Raw genomic sequence first — 19,791 nt, forward strand, 5'->3', positions numbered from 1 at the left:
GGGTTAATTCCCACTATATATAATACAGTTATCATAATTTTAAAGATAAAAAGTATTGAAAAATTATCGGTACTGATATCGGCCTAAAATTGAGTATCGGTCAAGTATAGCCGATTTTTTTTAGTATCATCTTATCACTTCTGTATATGCAGGGAGAGCTGTGTAGCTCTCAGTGTATATATACCACAAGAGTTGTATATCTCTCAGTGTATATATACCAAGAGCTGTGTAATTTTATACACACAGTTTCACCTAATAAGTCCCTCACCAACCTCCAGAAACCTCTCTTAATGGGGTAATGTTTTAATTTAAAATTACTATAAGAGGTATATATGTTAGTGATGTCTCTCCTGCATTACCTGTGAAAGGAACAGCAGCAGCAGCAGCAGCAGCAGCAGCAGCAGCAGCAGCAGCAGCAGCACCAGCACCAGCAGCAGTGTGGCGAGGCAGCATCGTTTACAGGGTAGTAATGATCTAGCCGTGTTGTAGGCCCTGCTGGTACATTCTCTTCCGAGCTATCATTCTCCCTGAGCCTCCAGTTCTCTCTGGTATCAGCAGCAGCCACACACGCCTGCCCTTCGATCTCACCCGTAGTTATAGAACCCTGTTTGTCGTGCACTAGGCACTTTCCCGGTGCACCGCTCTCAGGCACCCTCTTGGCACATATCGGTGCTCGGTGATGCGGGATTCTGCAAGTCTTAACATTTGTTCGGGGATGGCTCTCTCTGACGAAGTCATCGATGATCATCCTGTAGACGTGAAGCCCCAGCAGGATCCTCTCCCCTACAGGTACCCACAAAGCACCACTGAGAGTGTGCAGGTTACTACTTACTTAGTTCTCCACTGAGAAATGTTCACTTCCTTAGCCTGAATGAAATTGCTTCCGTCAGTATAAATCACTACCTATCACCTATCAAACACTGTATTGCATTTCAGACCAATTATATATATATATATATATATATATATATATATATATATATATATATATATATATATATATATATATATATATATATATATATATATATATATGTTTTAAGCAGTCGTTTTCCGAAAGTGTTGATATCAATCAGATTACTCCTCCGACTGCAACATTCCCACCCCTCCTTCAGGGTGCAGATACTGCACTGGAAACCAGCACTGCTTGTACAGGATGCATGAACTGAGAGGTGAAAGTCTCTCAGAATACATGTATATTTTTTATATAAACCATCGTCAACAATGGCGGAAGAATTCACGGATCACATATGGAGGACAGGCGTAGCTGCCTTGAGAACCTCACATCCAATATTGTCCTCCAAGGAAGAAGTCACTCTTGGCGAAACGTTTCTTCTAATAAATGTCCTGAACTGTTCATAAATATTTTTTCTACACTTCCCAAATATGAATGGGAAGATGCTAAATCATAATTTTGAACCAGATTTTTTTCATGAACCCCTTCATAAATGGTACAGTGCTCACACCCCAACAAAGTCAAATGCCGAAGAGTAATCGTCCTCGATTCGAAGACGAATGCTCTCCGGCATTCGGGGGTGTTTCCTTACACCGGTTGTCTATGTTCACCCATCAGTAAAGTGTTAGTCGACTGGTGTGGGTCGCATCCTGGGACAAAACTAACCTAATTTGTCCGAAATGCTCTGTATAACAAGTGACTTTCTATATAGTAGTATGTCACTGATGTCAGCTATGGTCTGTATACCTTGTACATGTACTTGTAGAAATAAATATGTTATTATTAACATGCTGACATGCCTGCTGGATGCTCAAGCCCTGACACTCATACCACCATCGTCCCTTCACTCCACCCCTTTTCTTGGGCGACCCTTACCCATCTTTCCATCTGCCTCAGGTTTCAATAATAACAAGAATATTCGGATTATCCCTAGAATCTACCTACCTGCCTACCTGGAGGGTGTTGCGGGGGTCAACGCCCCCGCGGCCCTGTCCATGACCAGGCCTCCCAATGGGTCAGGGCCTGATCAACCAGGCTGTTACTGCTGCCCACACACAATCCAACGCACAAACCACAATCCAAACCACACAGTAACTAAGGAAAAGTAAGAATGCAAAGCAGTGTGGCATATTTCACTGGAGTTCTTTTAGGTTCTTCCACCTGATGCGACCCATGACAGTCAACTAACTCCCCCGGGGATCTATTTACTGCTAGGTAATAGGCGCTAAAAGGGTTCCACCCCTCTATGTCCTCTCATTTATGAACCGAGAGCGCCAACCAGTGAACAATTCTATTTCAATTGAGCTCCAGCCTTTCTAAATGGGCAAACCATCTCAACCTTTGGTCCGCCCTTTGTTTGATGATACCTTACATACCTAAACACCCTCTTCTGATTTATATACCCCTTTTTCTATGCATGATAATACGTTAGAAAAAGAGCTTGAGTGGGTGTGACTTGGACTTGCCTAGCATGGGTCAGTAGGTCTGCTGCAGTGCTCCTTATGTTGTTTCACATATGACGTGATTGTAGATAAAAGGTACAGAGAACCGACTGATGAAGCTAATGTGTGGATAAACGTTGCCACAAGATACCCAAGTAAACAAATCATACCAAGGGTGGGGTTTGAACCCGCGGTCAGAGTCTCAAAACTCCAGACCGTCGCGGGTTCAAACCCCATCCGTGGTAAGGTTTGTTTGCAATCGTGTCATTACGAATTCGTGAGTCAAGATACCCAAGTGCTACACATACGTCTAATTTATCAGTCACTGCCACCAGCCTCCTCTTCCTTCTCTTCTTCCTCCTGCAGCGTCTGAAGACAATATCTCGGGCCCAAACATAGATGTTGGTACCACTATATTCTGATACATTCACCTTTTTTAGCCTCCACCTGGTAAACTTCGTAGCTACTGACCAGAGCTAACTGTACTGGACTTAAGTGACCATCATAGCAATCCATGTAAATCTGATTCATTTAAATACTGTTTGAAATTTATAGGGGAATGATAAGACACAGAGGTGCTGGTTCAACCCAAAAAAAAAAAAAATAATCTTTCTTTGGTTCAGAATTGGCATTCCAGTCCTGAGGTTAATAATGGAGCGGCATACATAGTTCACGGGTTCTTGATGGGGCCCACACCATCACCTGGCCCACTACGTCACTGGCCCTAAACCATTACTGGGCCCCACATCATCACTGAGCCCCACACCGTCACTGAGCCCCACACCGTCACTGAGCCCCACACCGTCACTGAGCCCCACACCGTCACTGAGCCCCACACCATCACTGAGCCCCACACCATCACTGAGCCCCACACCATCACTGAGCCCCACACCATCACTGAGCCCCACACCATCACTGAGCCCCACACCATCACTGAGCCCCACACCGTTACTAACTCCAAGCCTATACTGAAGACAGCGCCCCCACACGTTCCGCAAATTCCACAGAAATTTGCCGCAGTTTCCCAGAAGCGGCCTTCAAGAGAGGAAAGATAGCCGGGGGGTGAAGAAGAGGCCTCACAGGAATGACGCAAGGTTCAAGGTCCTTGCTATCCCTTGGGTGTGGCCTGCCTCCCAGGCCACCCATATCTAGCCTGCCACCCTAACCACACCGAGCGCGTAGTGAACCTATCACTCTCCACCACTAGCGGACGCCACTGACCAAGCCTCCTCCGCACGTCGCCGCCGCCTCCTCCTCCTCCTGCAGATGGTACACTAGTAGTACGCAGCCGGCGGCAGGAGTCTTGGCGCATGAGCCAAGACTTGCGTCCTTCGCTCGATCAATATTTCACTACCTTGAGGCGGCCACGTGGAAGCCTGTTGCGTCCCGGACCACAGAAGCAGCAGGGCGCGCCACCAGGCAGCACGAACGTCACTCAGGACACCTAGCAGGACACTTCACAGCGCGTTAATTCAGGGAACAATGCAAAGCTCAGACAGGCAGATGAAGAAAGATGTACATGGCGTGTGATGGTAAATAAATGAAGCGAGATACGTTACCCTCTGCCATGCTAGGACGCCAGGGCCCCTGGTTACCGCCACAGCCCTCCACTTGTAACAAAACCAACACCAGTAACCACCTCCCTTCCCTTCACACGCGACTCCTCTCTCGCACTAACCCAGCATCACTACCACCATCATTCACGATGCTTCTCCCTTGTGTAGCCGCGATGCTCTAACGCTCTACCATATACTTACTCCTTCACTTTAATAAGATATCGACCCTATCTTCTTTAAGGAGCAAGAAGACGCAAATTGATGGTATATTTCAAGCATTGTTCTCAAAATAACACGTATATATGGTACTAAATAAATGCTGAATTAAAAAATATGTACTTTTAACATGTATAGGACTATGCTAACCCCGCCCAACTAATACTAATTTGGTCAACATAAGCCTTGGGTTCGGGTGTATAAGGATGAGAGCCGCGTGCCTCTAGCTCCGCCCCTGACTACGAGATTGGCCTCGTAGTAAAAAATCTAAAGTTGAATGAACAGTCAATCTGCACTGGACAGTCTAAGACTCTGTTTACAGCCAGATCCACAAGTGTCTCTTTAAACCGATCCGAAGAGCTCCAAAATAATCAAAATTCGAGTAGATGTTTGATAATATTATAGAGAAAGAAGTTAGTCGTAACTTGCTAGGTTCAGGGGTTGAGGGAGGTGCCGACTAGTGTTTATCAGGGGCAGTATTGGGTGGTGGTTGGTGGGAATGCAGTGCACACACGAGCCAATTGCAAGTCGTGTTCGAGCAATTGCGAGCAGCAACCCTCACCATTGGCAATGTTGCAGAGCAGGTGTGTACAATGCTAACACTGCACGAGATGGTTGCAGGCGCCTGGGCTGCACGCTATGGTGGCCGGCCATGCTACACCTACCCCCGACTGTTTAATTAATGTTGTTCAGGTTTATCATGCACTCCGTACCCATTCAGAGACCCGTAAACAAAATATTTCAAAGGCATATAATTGGTTCAGGAGCTTGGCATATATTTTTGGCGACTGTGCAGTTAGATAGAAAGTTTGTGCTTAGTTACTGATTACGGTATGAGGAGCAACTCTCCTTGCACCTGTTGCCCCTTTTCACCCAGTAGTCATTAGGTACCTGGGTGTTATGGACTGTTATGGGTGGCATCCTGGGGGTGGAGACCCACAACAGTTTACGAAATTCTGGGTATCATTTTATTACACGAAATGTGTAACAAATCCTCCGTAAAAAATACGCTCACACACACACACACACGCACGCGGGGCCAGGAGCTCGGACTCGACCCCCGCAACCTCAACTAGGTGAGTACACACACACACACACACACACACACACACACACACACACACACGGTAAACCATGCTGTGGTTTGGAAACTCGTACAATAGAGCACAAAAGGACTGTTTTTGCAGATGGTGTAAACTATTCAACAGAAGAAAACTTAAAGACAGTGAAGCCTTCAAGATGACTAGGTCACACACAGAGGAATTTAAATACAAAGGTTCAAAGTTATTAAAATCGAGAAATGAGACCACAGACGGGGGTGTAAAGATGAGTAAAAGAAGGATCTTGATTAAAACAAGTACGCAATAAGAACATAAGAAAAAAGGAATACTGCAGCAGGCCTACTGGCCCATGCGAGGCAGGTCCAAGTCTCCTACCGGCTTAAGCCAATGCCCCAACCTAGTTAGCTCAGGTCACATCCACATAAGGAAGGAACACGGCAACTGACCTAGTAGCACAAGCTAGTCAGGTCCGACAAAATGTCGGTACTGCATATACGATAGTAACCAGTTTACCTGGAGTTTACCTGGAGAGAGTTCCGGGGGTCAACGCCCCCGCGGCCCGGTCTGTGACCAGGCCTCCTTAGGTCAGTGTCCCAGGATGCGACCCACACCAGTCGACTAACACCCAGGTACCCATTTTACTGATGGGGAACATAGACAACAGGTGGAAAGAAACACGTCCAATGTTTCTACTCTGGCTGGGAATCGAACCCAGGCCCTCACCGTGTGAAGCGAGAGCGTTAACCACCAGTTGGTGAGCTATATTAGCCTAGCAAACTGAACAACGCAATTACAACAAGAGTCTTATACAATTATATTTTGCATTTGTAAGAGTATACAGCTCCAGCATAATATTTACTTTGATCAAATATGCAAAGGCAATAATCAAAGAAGATTGTAACGAGATTCATACAAGAGACAAGAGGAACTAAACCTGACGACCTCTGAGGACAGCACCAGGGAAAATTATCAATGGATTTGACAGGACAGACAGGGACAAGCTGAAAGGAAGGCTCAAGGGGACAAGAGGACGTAAATGGAGGTTATACCTAAATGGACCGCTGGAACGATCAGAAATTCTTCAGTCTCAGGGTGGCCAGGATGTGGGATGATCTAGACGAGGAAGTACAGCAAACATACGTATGACAGTTTCCACGGGGCAATTACTTGCCACGTACGACAGCGTCCACGGGGCAATTACTTGCCCCGTGGACGCTGTCGTACGTGGTAAGACGGGGCCAGAGTGTCAACCCTCATAACACCTGGACAAGTACACACAGAGTGCTTAGTATGTACGCGAGAAAGGGAAGAGGAAAAAAAAACTATCTTAAGGCCATGAGAGAAAATTTCAATCACAAAAACTAACATCTAACAATAGATTTTTAAAAGGAAAATGAACGTGATTTTTAGATCAACGAAGAGATATATTTTGTTTTTAAAAATTAGTAAGTATATAGAAAACATTTAGCAATATTTGAGAGTATTACTCCTTCAATGAAAATAGGCCTTGTAGGCCTATTTTCATTGAAAGAATTTTGATGAACCTTTGTTTATAAGAAACGTACATTGTTTACCTAGGGCCCTAGAGCAAAAACTGATTTTCTGTGAATGTAAACACACTCGTAGTTTGCTTGTACTCGTAGTTTGCTTGTACTCGTAGTTTGCTTGTACTCGTAGTTTGCTTGTACTCGTAGTTTGACTGTACTCGTAGTCTGCTTGTACTCGTAGTCTGCTTGTACTCGTAGTCTGCATGCACTCGTAGTCTGCATGCACTCGTAGTCTGCATGCACTCGTAGTTTGCTTGTAATCGTAGTCTGCATGAACTCGTAGTCTGCATGAACTCGTAGTCTGCATGAACTCGTAGTCTGCATGAACTCGTAGTCTGCATGTACTCGTAGTCTGCATGTACTCGTAGTCTGCATGTACTCGTAGTCTGCATGTACTCGTAGTCTGCATGTACTCGTAGTCTGCATGTACTCGTAGTCTGCATGCACTCGTAGTCTGCATGCACACGTAGTTTGCATGTACTCGTAGTCTGCATGTACTCGTAGTTTGCTTGTACTCGTAGTCTGCATGTACTCGTAGTCTGCTTGTACTCGTAGTCTGCATGTACTCGTAGTTTGCTTGTACTCGTAGTCTGCATGTACTCGTAGTCTGCATGTAATCGTAGTCTGCATGTACTCGTAGTCTGCATGCACTCGTAGTTTGCTTGTATTCGTAGTCTGCATGTACTCGTAGTTTGCTTGTACTCGTAGTCTGCATGCACTCGTAGTCTGCATGCACTCGTAGTCTGCATGCACTCGTAGTCTGCATGCACTCGTAGTCTGCATGCACTCGTAGTCTGCATGCACTCGTAGTCTGCATGCACTCGTAGTCTGCATGCACTCGTAGTCTGCATGCACTCGTAGTCTGCATGTACTCGTAGTCTGCATGCACTCGTAGTCTGCATGCACTCGTAGTCTGCATGCACTCGTAGTCTGCATGTACTCGTAGTCTGCATGCACTCGTAGTTTGCATGTACTCGTAGTCTACATGTACTCGTAGTCTGCATGCACTCGTAGTCTGCATGCACTCGTAGTCTGCATGCACTCGTAGTCTGCATGTACTCGTAGTTTGCATGCACTGATGCACTGCATGCACATGCTTACTGATTAATAATAATAATTATTATTTTTATTATTATTATTACCATTATTATCAAAACCATGCGTTGAACACACTAGGGTCAGCATCTTAATTGAACAATTTTCGGTCCTGAGACCTTAATCAGTTCACGCAGTCGAAGTGATCAACGTTTACAGTGTCAGTCCCCCACCCGTATACTGAATACACTGATATGTTACATATATGCAGAAGCCATATGTGGGATAGAAATCTGTGAGTAGTTGTAGATTGTGTATTACATAGTAACACATGTGTAAATTACCTAGGATTACCCTCCCTACGAAAGTAAAAGACTGGGCAGGCGATGCAAAATGCCGCCAATAAAAAGTAGGGGCGCCATTGGTACACTAAGAGAAAACACCATAAGTGTCCGGGGCCCAAAACTGTTCAACAGCCTCCCATCAAGCATTAGGGGAATTGCCAATAAACCCCTGGCTGCCTTCAAGAGAGAGCTGGACAGATACCTAAAGTCAATGCCGGATCAGCCGGGCTGTGGCTCGTACGTTGGACTGCGTGCGGCCAGCAGTAACAGCCTAGTTGATCAGGCCCTGATCCATCGGGAGGCCTGGTCATGGACCGGGCCGCGGGGGCGTTGATCCCCGGAATAACCTCCAGGTAACCTGCAGGTATCCAGGTAACCTCCCACTCAAATAGAATCAGACAAAATTATTTTTGTATAGGCCTTGAAGGCACAGATGTAATGACGACATATTTATAATACGCTATATAGATTTAACCTATGGTAATCCTATTAAGAAAAATAATTCGACTTGCACAGGAGGGGGGGGGATGTCTCTCAGCGTATATGTGCTGACAGTTTCCTTTATTCCTCATTTTAGGGATTAAAGTATTCTTATCGATAAGATTTGAACCCCCAGAACCCTGCAGTACTGCCCACTCATACCAAGTAATGAGAACAAGATAGAGGAGGACATGCTGCCTGCATCACTGGTTACGGTGACAGGAAGCTGCTGGCATTGTCGACATTGTCCTCCACCAGGAGGACAATTGACGTGTCTCGAACTCTGCCTCGGCCTTGGCATAGGATTACTGATGATCGACACGATTTACTGCATACCGCCACTTTAGTTTCCCTCTCATCACGAACAATTACATATCTGATCCCGATTATACGATGTATATGCTACATAATAGAATCAACAGTAATTATAGGAGAATGAGCTGATGCGGAGTTTACGTGCTGATGAAGACAGTTTGTAATCAGCTTTAGGTAAACAAATCCTAAGATCAGGAATCGCACAAAGTGAGGTGGGGGCGGCGGGAACTTACGGTTGCCACACATATTTTGTTTATTTCGCCAAAAAAAATCCCCATTTACCTCGGAAACATTTAACGGCATCAACGACTACGTTACTGTTGCATTATGCTAATATTGGAGGGTGTTAGTTGGGTGTTTACTGTGGGAATGTAGCAGAAATAATGGAGTTGGCGGCAGCTAGGCGAGGTGTATGCAGATGTGGCTGCCAACGACCTCGCTCTTCTAAAAGCATAATAAATACAGACAAGCGACCTTATTCCCAGTATGAAGAGAGCTCACTCTCCCGCCTGCCTGCACCAGTCCACTAATCCCTGTCCATCACAGGCCTACAGACCCAGCCTCGCGAAAATAGCTCAAAATGGTTGGGTGCATATGCGCCATTTTCCATTAATTCCCCGTCAAACATGGCCAGGATGTCCCTTGAACAAGATGACAACATACACATTACTTTTGAACATTCCTCCAAGATGCAGGAACTTACCCAGGAATTCCCATGAGTCTATCCACCTCACTCAATATCTCTTAGAGGTTAAATGGGGGAGGGGTGTCTTGATGCCAGTGCAGGGCTCTTGATCTGAGTAATAGGCACAGCAATAGTACCCTCTTCCTTGGATCAAACCTAATTGCCTCCCATACTAACCACACAAAAGAGCGAAAAACTAACGTCAAGGACCTGGGAGTGATCATGTCGGAGGATCTCACCTTCAAGGACAATAACATTGTATCAATCGCATCTGCTAGAAAAATGACAGGATGGATAATGAGAACCTTCAAAACTAGGGATGCCAAGCCCATGATGACACTTCAGGTCGCTTGTTCTATCTAGGCTGGAATATTACTGCACACTAACAGCACCTATCAAGGCAGGTGAAATTGCTGACCTAGAAAATGTAGAGAACCTTCACGGCACGCACGCATAACAGAGATAAAACACCTCAGTTACTGGGAGCGCTTCAAGTTCCTGAACCTGTACTCCCTGGAACGCAGGCGGGAGAGATACACGATTAAATACACATGGAAAAGACTCGGCAGACGATGCAACATCCCCCCAATGAAAAGCAGGGGTGTCACTAGCACGTTAAGAGATAATACAGTAAGCATTAGGGACCCAAGACTGTTCAACTGCCTCCCAGCACACATAAGAGGGATTACCAATAGACCCCTGGCAGTCTTCAAGCAGTCAGTGGACAAGCATTTAAAGTCGTTACCTGACCAGCCGGGCTGTGGTTCGTACGTTGGATTGCGTGCAGCCAGCAGTAACAGCCTGGTTGATCAGGCCCTGATCCACCATGAGGCCTAGTCACAGACCGGGCCGCGGGGGCGTTGACCCCCGGAACTCTCTCCAGGTAAACTCCATGAAAATAAATGGTATAAAATACCGACACAATGGAAACAAACACACATGTAGTTTAATGTAATCCTTTATTGACAACGTTTCGCCCACACAGTGGGCTTTTTCAAGTCACACACAGATCTACCTGGGGTGGAAGGTAGATCTGTGTGTGGCTTGAAAAAGCCCACTGTGTGGGCGAAACGTTGTCAATAAAGGATCACATTAAACTGCATATGTGTTTATGTTTCCAGGTAAACTCCAGGTAATTCCTAGCATGGGCCAGTAGGCCTGCTGCAGTGCTCCTTCTTTGTGTTCTTTGCTCAGCGTGGGTATTTTAACCACAGTAGTCATTCCCACGTAAGATACGCTGAGATGAAAAAATACTCAACCATCATTCTTTTTTAGGAGCTCATTTAACGATATATTTCACTATTATAAAAGGCTACCATTTTACCATTGATGGGTCTCAAGAATTTTCCTGTTCCCGTAGCCCGGCCCTAGGCCAGGCTTGTCTGGTGCTTGCCTGGTTACCCAGGGTGTTGCTGCTGGAGACCCTGTGACCCTACATATCCATCACTGCCTGGTTGATCTGGCACCTAGTGGACATGCATGTAAAGTTATCTCTTATTCCTGCAATGTTTCTGATATCTACAGTTAAGATGTTAAACAGTCTGGGACCACGGATGATGATACAATGTTCTCTTATTGTGCTCACAGCACCTTTGCTTTTCTATGGGCTTATTTTACATTCTCTCCCATACTTCTCTCCCCTCAGGGAAGGTTCCTTGATGTTGGCGAGGGGCTCTTGATTTAGGGAATTGGATCTGTGCTCCAGTTCCCCGAATTAAGCCTGAATGCCTTCCATATCACCCAGGCGCTGTATAATCCTACGGGTTTAGCGCTTCCCCCTTGATACTACTAATAATAATAATCCCATACTTCTCAGTCCAGTAGGTATCCATTAAAAACATTCATTACATCGAATAAAAGCTTACTCTAAAATGTCACCGAGATCTCCACGGACAACCCAGTGATTTCTTAAGACGTTCTGGTTATAATATTCATGAGGACGAGCTAAACCCATTGAGGTTTTATAGTGACTGAGAAATGGGAGGTATTCAGTTTTGATCACTAGGAAAAGGCAGTACTAATTCCTCGAATCAAGAGCCCTTTCCCAGCATCAAGGTACCCCCCCCCCCTTTAATGAGAGAAATGTTAATACAGTGCATGACTAGTCCGACAGTACGTTAGTAAGACGCGTAGTGCTGTTTTTGACATTTTATTCTGATGACTTTTCGCCCACCGGGGACTTTCATCAATTAATAAATTGATACAGTCCCCGTCTTCGTAATGAAATGCCATAGTGCTCATTGTGTCTCTTATTTACAAGCGAAACGTCAAAGTAACAAGGTGCTCACCTGAGTGGTTGTGAGAGTCTGATGCTGCCTCCATGTTGGGCAGCCCTCGACGAGGGTTCAGTGGTGGTACCTGTGCCAGTGGTACCTGCTGCTTACTTCCCAGTGGTACCTGTTGCTTACTTCCCAGTAGTGTTGTTGCTTACTTCCCAAGTGGTACTTAGCGTTCACTTAAACATCTTCAGTATCTGGGGGGTTTATTGTACCTTGTTCTCACTTTGCTGTGTTACCTGGTGCTTCGCTGTCTACCGTACCTGGTGCTCTTGCCACTGCCTCTGAAACCTAATGTCCACTTTAAACTCTGCTAACTAGCGAGCGTTTGCTTTGATCAGTAATTCCTAAAGCTCAATTCCCGTCTATAATACCCGCCGTTCACTTCAGTCTCTATGTCAGTATTCACGACTTACGTCAGTACTGGTGATATGTTATCTATACTGCCTGAACTATTCTATCGTCTTACGAACACGGCATCAGACCCACTAGCACAAGCTAGTCAGGTCCAACTTACACCCACCCACACCCACTCATGTGTTTATTCAACCTATTTTTAAGACTTCACAACGTTTTAGCTTCTATGGCGGTACTCGGGAGTTTGTTCCACTCATCCACAACTCTGTTACCAAACAAGTGCTTTCCTATATCCTTCCTGAATCTATTTTTTTCCAAATTAAAACCATTGCTGTGAGTCCTGTCTTGGTTAAATATTTTTTATCATGATATTTACATCCCCTTTATTTATTCCTGTTTTCCATTTGTACACCTCAATCAGATCTTAATATTACGGATTGCGAAAAAGATTTAGGAATTCTGGTTAGCAGTAATCTGAAACCAGTGCATAAGTGTTCGCAATAAAGCTAACAGAATCCTTGGCTTCATATCAAGAAGCATAAATAATAGAGTCCTCAGGCTGTTCAACTCTATACATCCTTGGTTAGGCCTCATTTAGATTATGCTGCACAGTTTTGGTCACCGTATTACAGAATGGATATAAATGCTCTGGAAAACATACAAAGGAGGATGACAAAGTTGATCCCATGTATCAGAAACCTTCCCTATGAGGATAGACTGAGGACCCTGAATCTGCACTCTCTAGAAAGACGTAGAATTAGGGGGGATGTGATTGAGGTGTATAAATGGAAGACAGGAATAAATAAAGGGGATGTAAATAACGTGCTGAAAATATCTAGCCTAGACAGGACTCGCAGCAATGGTTTTAAGTTGGAAAAATTCAGATTCAGGAAGGATATAGGAAAGTACTGGTTTGGTAATAGAGTTGTGGATGAGTGGAACAAACTCCCAAGTACAGTTATTGAGGCTAAAACGTTGTGTAGTTTTAAAAATAGGTTAGATAAATACATGAGTGGGTGTGAGATGGACCCGATTAGCTTGTGCTACTAGATCAATTGCCGTGTTCCTTCCTTGAGTGAATGTGACCTGACCTGACTAGGTTGGGGCATTGGCTTAAGCCGGTAGGAGACTTGGACCTGCCTCGTATGGGCCAGTACGCCTGCTGCAGTGTTCCTTTTTATGTTCTTATATCCCCCATAATTCCACACCTACCTTCACAGACTGAAGCAGTCTTCACAGAAACATCAAAGACTGAAGCAGTCTTCACAGAAACATCAAAGACCGAAGCAGTCTTCACAGAAACATCAAAGACCGAAGCAGTCTTCACAGAAACATCAAAGACCGAAGCAGTCTTCACAGAAACATCAAAGACCGAAGCAGTCTTCACAGAAACATCAAAGACTGAAGCAGTCTTCACAGAAACATCAAAGACTGAAGCAGTCTTCACAGAAACATCAAAGACTGAAGCAGTCTTCACAGAAACATCAAAGACTGAAGCAGTCTTCACAGAAACATCAAAGACTGAAGCAGTCTTCACAGAAACATCAAAGACTGAAGCAGTCTTCACAGAAACATCAAAGACCGAAGCAGTCTTCACAGAAACATCAAAGACTGAAGCAGTCTTCACAGAAACATCAAAGACTGAAGCAGTCTTCACAGAAACATCAAAGACCGAAGCAGTCTTCACAGAAACATCAAAGACTGAAGCAGTCTTCACAGAAACATCAAAGACTGAAGCAGTCTTCACAGAAACATCAAAGACCGAAGCAGTCTTCACAGAAACATCAAAGACTGAAGCAGTCTTCACAGAAACATCAAAGACCGAAGCAGTCTTCACAGAAACATCAAAGACCGAAGCAGTCTTCACAGAAACATCAAAGACTGAAGCAGTCTTCACAGAAACAAACATCAAAGACCGAAGCAGTCTTCACAGAAGCATCAAAGACTGAAGCAGTCTTCACAGAAGCATCAAAGACCGAAGCAGTCTTCACAGAAACATCAAAGACTGAAGCAGTCTTCACAGAAACATCAAAGACCGAAGCAGTCTTCACAGAAGCATCAAAGACCGAAGCAGTCTTCACAGAAGCATCAAAGACCGAAGCAGTCTTCACAGAAGCATCAAAGACTGAAGCAGTCTTCACAGAAGCATCAAAGACTGAAGCAGCAGTCTTCACAGAAGCATCAAAGTTTACCCTCAGGCCTAGAGTTCAGTCTTTCTCCAGTGATCTTCGAGCAAGAATATCTTCTCACTTGTTTTCTAATGACCCAAGCAACTTTTGTTCCTCAGTTTACTTACATTTCACATCCCTGGGAACGTAACCTGGTGTGCTCCTATCCTCAGTTTACTTTTATTTCACATCCCTGGGAACGTAACCTGGTGTGCTCCTATCCTCAGTTTACTTATATTTCACATCCCTAGGAACGTAACCTGGTGTGCTCCTATCCTCAGTTTACTTATATTTCACATCCCTAGGAACGTAACCTGGTGTGCTCCTATCCTCAGTTTACTTTTATTTCACATCCCTGGGAACGTAACCTGGTGTGTTCCTATCCTCAGTTTACTTATATTTCACATCCCTAGGAACGTAACCTGGTGTGCTCCTATCCTCAGTTTACTTATATTTCACATCCCTGGGAACGTAACCTGGTGTGTCCCTATCCTCAGTTTACTTATATTTCACATCCCTGGGAACGTAACCTGGTGTGTCCCTATCCTCAGTTTACTTTTATTTCACATCCCTGGGAACGTAACCTGGTGTGCTCCTATCCTCAGTTTACTTACATTTCACATCCCTGGGAACGTAACCTGGTGTGCTCCTATCCTCAGTTTACTTATATTTCACATCCCTGGGAACGTAACCTGGTGTGTCCCTATCCTCAGTTTACTTATATTTCACATCCCTGGGAACGTAACCTGGTGTGTCCCTATCCTCAGTTTACTTTTATTTCACATCCCTGGGAACGTAACCTGGTGTGCTCCTATCCTCAGTTTACTTACATTTCACATCCCTGGGAACGTAACCTGGTGTGTTCCTATCCTCAGTTTACTTTTATTTCACATCCCTGGGAACGTAACCTGGTGTGCTCCTATCCTCAGTTTACTTACATTTCACATCCCTGGGAACGTAACCTGGTGTGTTCCTATCCTCAGTTTACTTACATTTCACATCCCTGGGAACGTAACCTGGTGTGTTCCTATCCTCAGTTTACAGATTTTCTCATTCCCAGTAATGTTAGCACGAGATGGTATCAACAACAACCATAATAATGATATAATTTAGTTTGTATTTCACAGTTGTTTAGATATTTTTACGTCTCTTAAGTTCTCTTCAATATTGTTAGTATTTTTTTTTTAATTTAAAACTAAATAGATACTGAATTTTCCCGGATATAAATAGTGTACAATATGAACCTCGTAGATCAGTGATAGAACTCACGGCTCACAACCGAAAGACTTGATGCAATCCTGGGCTGGGAGAAACATACAGGACAGGTCTCTTGAAACTTGTTGTCCATGTTAACAATAAATGTATACTTGGGTATTAATCGACGGTTGTGGGTAGCATCATGGGGAAGGGAAGGAAGGGCCCCAACGGAAATAAGCCACACCGCTGGGCTTGCTTTTATCCTGGGTTATTAATCCACTGTTTAGGTTCTTGTGCCTCTAAGCCAAAGCCATTAAGAAATTTACTGCTGGTTTTCTTAAGTTTTCAATTGAAAACGAAACGAAAAAAAAAAAGAAATTGAGAAAGTTACTTTGTCCATATCTGTCTCTAGTTTAAAAGTTATTTTTATTGCATTTTAGGGGGATTAATAATTAACCTTTGATGGGTTTCGAGAGTTTTTCTACTCCCGGAGCCCGGCCATGGGCCAGGCTCGGCTGCTGCTTGCCTGATCAACCAGGTTGTTGTTGCTGGAGGGTAAACAAGTACCTGACGAGTGACTAACCTAACTGCTTCCTACGTAGCAACGACACATGACGCAGGGACTACACAAGATCAGGCTTAGAACATAAGAACATAAGAACGAAGGAACACTGCAGAAGGCCTACTGGCCCATGCGAGGCAGGTCCAAGTCCCTACCGGCTTAAGCCAATGCACCCAACCTAGTCAGGTCAGGTCACATTGACTTAAGGGAGGAACACGGCAACCGACCTGTTAGCACAAGCTATCAGGTCCAACTCACACCCACCCACATCTACTCATGTATTTATCCAACCTATTTTTAAAGCTACACAACGTTCTGGCCTCTATAACGGTACTTGGGAGTTTGTTCCACTCATCCACAACTCTATTACCAAACCAGTACTTTCCTATATCCCTCCTGAATCTGAATTTTTCCAACTTAAAACCATTGCTGCGAGTCCTGTCTAGGCTAGATATTTTCAGCACACTATTTACATCCCCTTTATTTATTCCTGTCTTCCACTTATAAACCTCAATCATATCCCCCCTAATTCTACGTCTTTCTAGAGAGTGCAGTTTCAGGGCCCTTAGTCTATCTTCATAGGGAAGGTTTCTGATACATGGGATCATCTTTGTCATCCTCCTTTGTACATTTTCCAGAGAATTTATATCCATTCTGTAATACGGTGACCAAAACTGTGCAGCATAATCTAAATGAGGCCTAACCAAGGATGTATAGAGTTGAAGAACAACCTGAGGACTCCTATTATTTATGCTTCTTGATATGAAGCCAAGGATTCTATTAGCTTTATTGCGAACACTTATGCACTGTTGTCTTGGTTTCAGATTACTGCTAACCAGAACTCCTAAATCTTTTTCGCAATCCGTAATATTAAGATCTACATTATTTAGTTTATATGTGGCATGGTTATTGTCCTGTCCAACATTTAGAACTTTGCATTTGTCTATATTAAACTGCATCTGCCACTTCTCCGACCACTGCATCAGTCTATTCAAATCTTCCTGGAGTGCTCGAATGTCCTCGTCAGAATGAATTCGACGGCCTATTTTGGTGTCATCGGCAAACTTGCCGATGTCGCTCTTTATGCCCTCATCTATGTCGTTTATGTAGATTGTGAACAGCAGGGGGCCCAACACTGACCCCTGTGGAACACCGCTCGTGACGCTTCCCCACTCTGATTTCTCCCCATTTATGCAAACTCTCTGCTGCCTATTTGTCAACCATGCCTCTATCCAGGAAAAAATTTCTCCTCCTATTCCATGTGCTTTAATTTTCCTCAATAGTCTCTGATGTGGGACCCTGTCAAAAGCCTTACTGAAGTCCATATACACAATATCATATTCATTACCATGATCTACCTCCTCAAATACCTTAGTGAAAAAAGTTAATAAATTCGTAAGGCAGGAACGCCCCTTTGTAAAACCATGCTGAGATTCGTTGATTAATTTATGCTTTTCAAGGTGGCTACGAACTGCCTCGGCAATTATTGATTCCATAAATTTTCCCACTATGGAGGTTAGGCTTATTGGTCTATAGTTCGAAGCTAAGGACCTGTCACCTGTTTTGAAAATAGGTATCACATTTGCCATTTTCCACTTATCTGGCACCATGCCAGTTTGTAGTGATATGTTGAAAAGATTAGCCAAAGGTGTGCTAAGCTCCTCTTTACATTCCTTTAGAACCCTTGCATACAGTTCATCAGGGCCTGGGGATTTGTTAGGTTTTAATTTATCTATTTGCCTAAGGACCATGTCACTTGTGACCCTAATAGTGCACAGTTTATTATCGTCCTGTTCTACATAATTTATCAGGGCGGAATTACCAACAGACCCCTGGCGGCCTTCAAGAGGGAGCTGGACAGATACTTTGAAGTCGGTGCCGGATCATCCGGGCTGTGGTTCCTCTGTTGGACTACGTGTGGCCAGCAGTAACAGCCTAGTTGATCAGGCCCTGATCCACCGGGAGGCCTGGTCGTGGACCGGGCCGCGGGGGCGTTGATTCCCGAAACCCTCTCCAGGTATACTCCAGGTAACAAAAACACCACGTCACAGCTAACACTAACAATAACACCACGTCACAGCTAACACTAACAATAACACCACGTCACAGCTAACACTAACAATAACACCACGTCACAGCTAACACTAACAATAACACCACGTCACAGCTAACACTAACCATAACACCACGTCATAGCTAACACTAACAATAACACACCACGTCACAGCTAACACTAACCAGCACATACCACTGCAGATCTCAAACTACTGTCGACCCTGGTGTGGTGTGGAGAAGGTAGCACTTGACCTCACCTCCCCAACTCCACTGCTTTCCCCCCCCCTTCAACCACGCCTGTATATCCCCCCTCCTAACACCCTCCCCACTCACCATACTAATTCCCCACTCTCCCTACCCTTTAACCACACTCTCTACCCCTTAACCACACTCCTTTTTTCCCCATCTACCCCTTAACCGCACACCACAGCGTCTCCTACACCCCTACTTGAAGTCCTACCACGTCCCACACCTCACTCCTAGCTGTAGATAGCAATTAAGTTTATTCAGGTATACGCAAATACAGTTATATAGATTATCATATATAGCAGCATATGTGTATCTAGGATAACCCAAAATAAGTCAAAGTGACTTATTTCCATTGGTGTCCTTTGGAGCAGTAGTAGTACCAACACTCACACAGCACTGGCTCCATTTAAGAACATAAGAAGGAACACTGCAGCAGGTCTACTGGCCCATACGAGGCAGGTCCAAGTCTCCTACCGGCTTAAGCCAATGCCCCAACCTAGTCAGGGCAGGTCACATTCACTTAAGGAAGGAACACGACAACTGACCTAGTAGCATAAGCTAATCAGGTCCAACTCACACCCACCCACACCCACTCATGTATTTATCTAACCTATTTTTAAAACTACACAACGTTTTAGCCTCAATAACTGTACTCGGGAGTTTGTTCCACTCATCCACAACTCTATTACCAAACCAGTGCTTTCCTATATCCTTCCTGAATCTGAATTTTTCCAACTTAAAACCATTGCTACGAGTCCTGTCTAGGCTAGATATTTTCAGCACGTTATTTACATCCCCTTTATTTATTCCTGTCTTCAATTTATACACCTCAATCATATCCCCCCTAATTCTACGTCTTTTTAGAGAGTGCAGATTCAGGGCCCTTAGTCTATCCTCATAGGGAAGGTTTCTGATACATGGGATCAACTTTGTCATCCTCCTTTGTATGTTTTCCAGAGCATTATATCCATTCTATAATACGGTGACCAAAACTGAGCAGCATAATCTAAATGAGGTCTAACCAAGGATATATAGAGCTGAAGAACAACCTGAGGACTCTTTATTATTTATGCTTCTTGATATGAAGCCAAGGATTCTATTAGCTTTATTGCGAACACTTATGCACTGTTGTCTTGGTTTCAGATTACTGCTAACCAGGACTCCTAAATCTTTTTCGCAATCCGTAATATTAAGATCTACATTATTTAGTTTATATTGTGACATGGTTATTGTCCTATCCAACATTTAGAACTTTGTATTTGTCTATATTAAACTGCATCTGTTGTAAGTG

General features: G+C 44.3%; 1 long non-coding RNA gene across 1 annotated transcript in view; it reads right to left on the reverse strand.

The window, feature by feature from the left end:
- The window catches only part of LOC138854453 (uncharacterized), a 50,898-nt gene extending 32,395 nt beyond the window's left edge, over positions 1–18,503 (reverse strand). Inside the window, exons 1-2 of the long non-coding RNA XR_011393664.1 lie at positions 18,435–18,503; positions 11,925–12,203 (exon numbers count right to left, since the gene is read on the reverse strand). This is a non-coding gene — a long non-coding RNA (uncharacterized lncRNA). The remainder of the gene's footprint in view (positions 1–11,924; positions 12,204–18,434) is intronic.
- Between the last annotated feature and the right edge of the window lie 1,288 nt (positions 18,504–19,791).

The sequence above is a fragment of the Cherax quadricarinatus genome, chromosome 60 (genome assembly GCF_038502225.1).
Source record: "Cherax quadricarinatus isolate ZL_2023a chromosome 60, ASM3850222v1, whole genome shotgun sequence".
Classification (NCBI taxonomy): Eukaryota; Metazoa; Arthropoda; class Malacostraca; order Decapoda; family Parastacidae; genus Cherax; species Cherax quadricarinatus.